Source organism: Pyrus communis, chromosome 7 (genome assembly GCF_041283825.1).
Source record: "Pyrus communis isolate YQ-2024b chromosome 7, ASM4128382v1, whole genome shotgun sequence".
Classification (NCBI taxonomy): Eukaryota; Viridiplantae; Streptophyta; class Magnoliopsida; order Rosales; family Rosaceae; genus Pyrus; species Pyrus communis.
Window position 1 is genome coordinate 13,567,217 of NC_142571.1, and position 7,520 is coordinate 13,574,736.

Genomic DNA, 7,520 nt, shown 5'->3' on the forward strand with positions numbered 1-7,520 from the left:
GTTAACAATCCCTCCTAATCCCCGGTCCAGAACGATCCCTACTTGCACCTATACTACAATTGATAAAAAGAGGGTTTAATTTGTGTGCGTATAAATCACGCATCAAAGAACTTCCCATATGCCGGCATATTCCTAATGACATCAAGCAAAGGTAAGTTAACATTCACTTTGCTTAGTATATCAAAAATTTCTTTGAATGACTTATCCTGCTTGCTCTTGGCAAGTCTTCCAGGGAATGGTATTGGTGGAGTGTGTGGTTTCTCGGCCTTGTGAAGATTTGGTGCTTCTAGTGAGGAAGTGGCATGGCTTGGTTCCTCAATTGATTTCTCATTGTCTCCTTGAGTGACACATGCATTCACATGATCATATTCATTAGTAACTTCATTGCCAACTCTATTATCAATAACCTTACCACTTCTAAGTGTAGTGATTGCTTTGGCTTGCTCTTGGTTCCTTTGGAGTATCACGGGTTGGCTTGGAAACTTCCCAACCTCTCTTTGGTTCAAGGCATCTGCAATCTGCCCCAATTGTGTCTCCATTTTGGTTAGGGCGGCTGAATGTTGTTGGAGTGCGCTATTGGTGGAATGTTGGAATTGCAAGGTGTTTTGGGCTAACAATTTAACCCTGTCCTCAAGGGTAGTGGCAGGTTTTGGTTGGAAATTTTGGATTGGATTGTTGTTCTTCCATGAAAAGTTGGGATGATCTCTCCAACTCGGGTTATATGTGTTGGAATACATATCATTCCTTGGCCTTTGGTTGTAAGAATTCATGAGGTTCACTTGCTCTTGAACATACTTGGGGTAAGCTTCCCTAGATGGACATTGGTGAGTAGGATGGCTTGGTATGTTGCAAATGGCACACACTTCATTAGCTTTTGGCACCATGTTGAGCACGGATTCAAGCTTCCTTTCTAGGTTAGCTACCTGCAACAAAAGCTCATGATTAGAACTTATTTCATAAACTCCAACTTTCTTACCCCCTAAATCTTTGTGTTGAGCATTAGACCCCAACATCTCATAAATGTTATATGATTCTTGAGCATTCTTTTTCTTCAATGCTCCACCTGCTGCATTATCCACAGTTGATTGACAATTTTGGGTTAGTCCATCATAGAAAATTTGCATTTGTAAATGAAAAGGTAACCCATGGTGTGGACATTGTATCAAGAGGCCTTTAAAACGCTCCCAACCCTCATTGAAAGGTTCACCATCATCTTGTTTGAAGTTGAAGATTTGTCCCCTTAATGTGGCTGTCTTTTGAGTGGAAAAGAACTTCTCCAAGAACTTCTTAGCCACGGCATCCCATGTAGTGAGGGAACCTGGTGTTAGAGTCATCAACCAACTCTTGGCCTTATCTTTCAAGGTGTAAGGAAACACTCTCATCCTCAAATTTGCTTCACTCACTCCCTGCAAAGGTAAACCACTCACAACATTGTAAAATTCTTTAATATGAGCTAAAGGGTCTTCATTGGGTAAGCCATAAAATGAAGGAAACATATGGAAATGTGAAGATTTGAGATCATAGTTTCTAGCTTCTGTGGGCAGCAAGATGCATGAAGGTGAATTTGGTATGATTGGTTGAGCAAAGTCCTCCAAAGCTCGAAGCTCATCTTCGTTGCCCGCCATCTCTTCTTCTCTTTCCCAATCAAATTGCTCAGATTCTTTACTTGTTGAACTAGGTGAATTCCTTTCCTCTTCCTCACGGCTAAAGGATGAACTTGATGGCACAAAGTTGTCCAAAGTGTGGCCCTTCAACCGTTCAATTCTTTGGCCTAACTCAACAAGTTTATTTGACATATACTACCTGAAACAAAGTAACACAAGTGTGAATGAAAATCAAGAAGCAAACAACAATGAAAAGAACAAAAATAAACTTAAAAATGTTTGAAAAGACTCAAGGGATGTGGAACTAAACGCTTAGAACACTTAAACAAACCTAAAACCCAAAACAGCAACTAGAAGACTCAAAATTGCCTAAAAACCACTTTCTGGGCAGTTTTGAGCACCTACACTAATTTGGACGAAATTGGATGGAAACTTGAATCAAAACACTTATAAACACAAATCAAAACACTTTCTAACTAATTTGGACAAAACAAAGACTCAAAGGACTCAAAACAGATTCACAAGACTCAAAACAAGCTAAAAACTCTCAAAACTGCCTAAAAACACAAACTGGGCAGTTTTGACACTAAACTCAACTTTGGACGAAAATTAGGTTTGAGCTTGACTCAAAATGCTTCAAAACACAAGATAAGACAGATTCTAAGCCTAAAACTTAACAAAATATGGGGGAAATTGGATTTGGACGAAATGCAATTAAATGGACAGATTATAAAGAAAACAGATTGTAAAGCAAATTGATGTAAACCAATGGATAATGGAATGGCTAAGGTCTTCTTTTCCACACATGAAATATATGCAACTTAAACCAACTTCCAGTTATCAATTCGACAATTTATTAACCTTGACACTAATCAAAATAGCAAACAAGCAAACAAACAATTACAAGGGACTGAAATCAGTCCCCGGCAACGGCGCCATTTTTGTTGATGAAATATTTCCTTCCTAATGCTAGAATATATTTAGTATAATGGCACAAGCAAGGGTGTCGAATCCACAGGGACTAATTGGACCTATGTAACTACTTGTTTTGCTTAAAACTCTAAGAAATGAATCAAACTAGTTTAAATAGGCAGATTTGAATCAAACTAATCAAACTATGCAAATTTGTTGTTGTAACTTGAAAGCATAAAAGAATGAAATAAACACAAATCAATGAATCAACAACCAATGTAATGAGATAGTATCAATGGAAATGAAACTAGGGATTCGATTTCACCATTGCTCAATTAAATCCATGTTTGTTAAGTTGGTTTATACTCATTCATCTACCTATTTCTTGAGTTTGTTTCACTTGGATATGATCAACCATATGATGTGTGGATTTGATCAAATGTCTCTAATCTTGAACCTAATTGTGATGTGCAACTTTGGTTCATAATCTAGAGTATGTAATGCACAAGAAACGTTCACTAAACCAAAGGGAACACTCGGCAGGATGTTTGCCAAGCTTTCCCTTCATTCATTCACAAATCCACCAATATTAGACATGATGTATGCTTTAATCTTGGCTAAATAACTTGTGGTTAACTCAAATGGAGATCAAGCATACAAATCAACTCACAAATTCACAATTATAACAGAGAATGAAGCAAGAACTAGGTAGACAAACTGAGCATTCTAACTTAATTACATAGCAAACTTTGCAAGGTTACATCGAATCCTGATAGGAGCATATTTAGGCGACTTACTTAGCTTGTTTTCGTGCATTTATATTGTTAATTCATAGTTGTTTTTGGCGTTTAAGCCATTTTCGTGTGTTTTTAGGTTCATGTGGCTAAGGAAGCAAAAAGATGCATTTTGGAGCATTTTGGAGCAAAATTGGACTTGGAAGGGATAAGTTATACTTGGAGCAAAAGGAATGGACGAAATTGAAGAGTTGATGTCACAAGGATTCCTACTTGAAGTAGCCACACACCTTCCACATTTCAGCCACATGCACTTGTTCCTCCATCATTGCACCAACAACAACATTGCACATGCACTCCCTTTAATTAATTAACCCACATGCACCCTTTATTCTTTCATCATTCCAGCCACTCCACATCCCTCACCAAGAAATCATTCAACACATGCATCCATAATCATTTCTCCACACCAAAACCGTGCACATGCATTCCCCTTGTGCAATTCCATCATTCCACACCTCCATGGCAGCCACCAACCAACCTAGCTGTCATGTTTCCCCTTTCATCATTCCCTCACATTCTTTAAATCAGCCAACACATGCATCCACCTTTCTCCCATCAGATTTCCAACATTGCACATGCATTCCCCTTACAATTTCAGCCATCCTAGCTGTTTTGCACATGCATTCACTTAACCTAGCTGTCATGTTCCCTCTCCCATCCATTCATCTCCCTATAAAAACCATACACACTTCACACAACATTCATTCATTCTCATTCATACACATTTCATCCCACACTTCCATATCAGAAATTCATCCATTGTATATACCACAAACACTTCCCCCTTTGTGCCGTGAGTCTCCCTACAAATCCAAACACCATCCTTCCATTTTCACCACTACCCAAACCATTCACACCATCAAACTATCCTTAGACCTTGTGCTACAACGAAGAGGAAGAGAAGAGTGCCTAAACGTTCATACAATTCAAGTTTGAGTTGTTGGAATGTTTAGGTGTTTCTTTGATTTCAATGTTTAATTTCAATACTCTTTGTTTTGTACGAATGAGGAATGGAAGAGAAGAGGACCTAAACGTTCATACAATTCAAGTTTGAGTTGTTGGAATGTTTAGGTGTTTCTTTGATTCTCTTTGTTTTGTACCATGAGGAACTAAAACCCCCTTGGCTAGGGGGTAATTCGAAATATATGTTTATGCTTGCATTTTGATTTGATTACTTCTAATTACGTTTCAGAAGTTGTGAATTCAATTTGTTTAACTGTTTTATTGATAACCTATTTATGTATGTTTATTGAGAGTGCACGCTTAATTTTCATGCATGAATATGACGCTAGAATATAAGTGAGTTTCACCTAATAGTTATGAACTTATATTCACAAGTAGTGGAGGTTGCTTATAAACAATCGCGTTAAACGAATTCTTGGCATAAGTTTCATGCAATCATAGTAACGAATGCCCCGTCAACACTTATAATTTTCATAGAGCGTAATGATTCTTGCTTGTATCTCTATTATGCAATCATGTAGGGGACTTGTGGGGAATGTTTTGGGTTGTCGTATGCAATCATCCATTTCAATAACGTTAGAAAGATTTGAAGGTTAACTAGTGCATCACGGTTAACTTGGGGTGTTGAGAATTAATGATTTGTTGAAATGCAATTGGAAATCATTTTATTATGCAAGTATAACATGTATGGAGATGAACCCCTTAGCCATTCTATCATCCATTCATTCCATTCCATCAAATTCGTTTTACAATCTGTTTAGTTTATTAACTTGTTTTGTTATTTCAATTCTCGTCAATTTAAAACCCCCCTTTACTTTCTTGTTCTTTAGTGTTTAGAATTTGTTTAGTTTATGTTTTAAAGTGTTTTGATTCAATTTTATTTCCCAATTTCGTCCAAATTCACCAAAGTGCTCAAAACTGCCCAGAAAGTGATTTTAAGGCAGTTTTGAGTGTTTTGGGTGATGTTTGAGTCTTTTCGTTTGTTTTAGTGTTTTAAAGATTAGTTTTGCATTCTTTGAGTCTAGTATAGTGTTTCATATTGTTATTTTACGTTTTTGAGTCAAATCCAAGTGGTTAACAATCCCTCCTAATCCCCGGTCTAGAACGATCCCTACTTATACATATACTACAATTTGACGAAAAGAGGGTTTAATTTGTGTGCGCATAAATCACGCATCAAATTTTGGCGCCGTTGCCGGGGATTAGAAAATTTGCTAATCCCTTGGATTGTTTTATTTTCGTTTGTTTTTATTTTATTCCAGTTTCTTAATCTTGTTTTGTTTCTTGTTCTAGGTACTAGTTTATGACTCGGAGTTCTCATCCGATTCGTGAACATATCCTGGAGTGATTGGGTTCTTCGTCCGGCTGCAAGACGTAAAAGAAAGCGCTACTTGGGAGGCAACCCAATGCACTGAAAAAAAAAAAAAAAAAAAAAAAAATTTCATATATTAAAAAAAAAAATATACTAAACATGGAGAAAGATGGTGCTTCACAAAGGTTGTTTACGTGAAGCCCCACTACGAGGCGTCGAAGCGGAAGGCATTGAAGCGGAAGGCATTGAAGCGGAAGGCATCGGAGCGGAAGGCATCGGAGCGGAAGGCATCGGAGCGGGAGGCATCGGAGCGGGAGGCATCGGAGCTAGAGCATTCCAGGCCTCAATACTTGGCCAAGCGCTGGATGAGCCAGGAAAAAGGTGCCTCTGGAGGAAAGACGAAAACCTTTGACGGTCACTGTGAATCCGACCTTCAGACTCTTGCAGCTCATCAAGCTTCCTCTTCATGCCCGTCGAATAGTTGTTGGCAAGCACGTGCAAACTTCTATTCTCGTACTTAAGCTGCTGGATCTCTTGCTTAAGACTCTCCACCTCTGCCATCAATGATTCCACCTGACGGGAGCGGGCAAGCAGGCGTTGGCCCATGTTGGACACAGAACTCGCACACTGAACACTAAGTGCGAGCGACTCTTGAACGGCCAACTCATCGGACCGTCCTGACAGCAGCCTATTATCTTTTGGAGTGAAGAGGTTCCTAGCTACTATTGTAGCTGTTGTGGCGTCCTGCATCACGGAGTCTTCACCTGAAAGAGGACCGTTAGAAGATAAGAAAGAAGGGCGCCATACGTTACCTTGACGCGGCGCGCCTGTATCACTGCTAAGGCTCAATTCCAAGCTAAGGTTTGATGAGTTTGCCATTTTTCAAAAGTGTTCAAAGAGAAGGGTTGATGGAGTAAATTTTCAAAGGGTCGGAGTCGATTTTCAAGAATGGGAATTCTTCAGAGTGTGTTTGTTGTGGTGATCGATAGCTCTATAAGAAGCCAAGGCGACGCGTCTACCAATTCAAAAAAACCGAAATTTTCGGCGTAATTTAGGCGACGCGTTCTCGGCTTTTCAGAAAACGCGTTCAACTTTGTCAAAAGATTTCTGACAAAGTTGAAAACACGTGGAGGCCATCATCGCAACTACACGTCTTTAGCCGACAAGCGCAAAGTTCGGCGACGCTTTCTCTGCTTTTCAGAAAACGCGTGCAGCTTTGTCAAAAGGAGCCGCATCTGCACTACCACGTGTCGTTCAGAAAGAGAAGGGGCGTCGTTCAGAAATCGAAGGGGCGCCTGCTCAGAAATCGAAGGGGCGTCGTTCAGAAATCGAAGAGGCGTCACTATTTCAAAAAGCCGGATTTGCGGGATCAAAACGTTTGTCGACTGATAGGAGCATATTTATGCTACTTAGTTGTGTTGTTTCCTTACAGTTAGTGAGTTAATTACTATGTATTTCAGTCTTTTAAAGTATTTTCGTGTGTTTTTAGGTCCTAATGGCAAAAGGAGCAAGAAAGTGCATTTTGAGGCTATTTGGAGCATTTTTGGGCATGGATTGGATAGCTTAATCATGTAGCAATGAGGATGGACGAAATTGAAGACTAGAAGAGCTAGGAAAGGCTACAAATTTGGTGGAAGAAGTTCTACTCCAATAAAGATAAGGAAGAAGCAAGAAACAAGGAACCTTATCCAACCTTATCCAACCTTATCTTATCCTATCCTAGAAACCCTATCCTATCCTATCTCTAACATTATCCTTTTCTCTCTTATCCAAATCAGATTGGGACCTAAACCTAGCTACTTAGGGAGAATCAATTACACATTTAAGCACATAAATCAGTTTCTAGAAGCCTTATCCACTAAATTGCCGCAAGAACTCCATTCCTTGTAGGTTTAGGAATTACAATCCTTTTCCTACACAAATATCATGTAT

The 7,520-nt window shown here is 39.1% G+C and overlaps 1 non-coding gene across 1 annotated transcript; it reads left to right on the top strand.

The window, feature by feature from the left end:
• The first annotated feature begins 1,140 nt into the window (after nt 1-1,140).
• On the top strand, nt 1,141-1,251 carry LOC148695750 (small nucleolar RNA R71). The gene has a single exon (XR_015964952.1). It is a non-coding gene; the product is annotated as a small nucleolar RNA R71 (small nucleolar RNA).
• The last annotated feature ends 6,269 nt before the right edge of the window (nt 1,252-7,520 follow it).